The sequence below is a fragment of the Bombus impatiens genome, unplaced genomic scaffold (genome assembly GCF_000188095.3).
Source record: "Bombus impatiens unplaced genomic scaffold, BIMP_2.2 scf_0361, whole genome shotgun sequence".
Lineage (NCBI taxonomy): Eukaryota > Metazoa > Arthropoda > Insecta > Hymenoptera > Apidae > Bombus > Bombus impatiens.
Window position 1 is genome coordinate 419068 of NT_176780.1, and position 441 is coordinate 419508.

Genomic DNA, 441 nt, shown 5'->3' on the forward strand with positions numbered 1-441 from the left:
CGTTGCCGACCGAGATTTGCATAGAATCTCGCGACGCCTTCTCCTACGACTGGGAAAAATGCGGCCAAACCTACGATCGATCGCCGCGCGCCATGCCGTTGCCTTCGAAGCTTAGAAAGTCGAGCGAAATTTTTCCGTCCGCGGTGACACTCGCGATCCGACGCTTCCAACGCGATTTCCATCGAACGCACGCCCGTCTCTTTGTTTTCGCTTTTCCCCCCGAATTCTCACTCGCTGCGCCGTTTCTCTCTTCGCCGCGTCCCGCGTTCCCGCGCGTCCTAATGGACGGGACGAGTTTCGTTTATCTCCGATTTAGAAGCAGAGGATAACGCCTGATCCGGACCTGGTTCGGTCGCGTTCACGGAGATAGGCCGACGAGGATAAACCGCCGAGGATAAACGAGCAGGCAACGGGTATTTGGTCGGGTTGTCGCGTCCCTCG

The 441-nt window shown here is 57.6% G+C and overlaps 2 protein-coding genes across 11 annotated transcripts in view; one reads left to right on the forward strand and one right to left on the reverse strand.

Annotated features, from left to right (window-relative positions):
* The window catches only part of LOC105680803 (rRNA 2'-O-methyltransferase fibrillarin-like), a 17778-nt gene that overhangs the window by 9003 nt on the left and 8334 nt on the right, over nt 1-441 (forward strand). The window lies entirely within an intron of this gene.
* The window catches only part of LOC100746734 (BMP-binding endothelial regulator protein), a 14191-nt gene that overhangs the window by 7130 nt on the left and 6620 nt on the right, over nt 1-441 (reverse strand). The window lies entirely within an intron of this gene.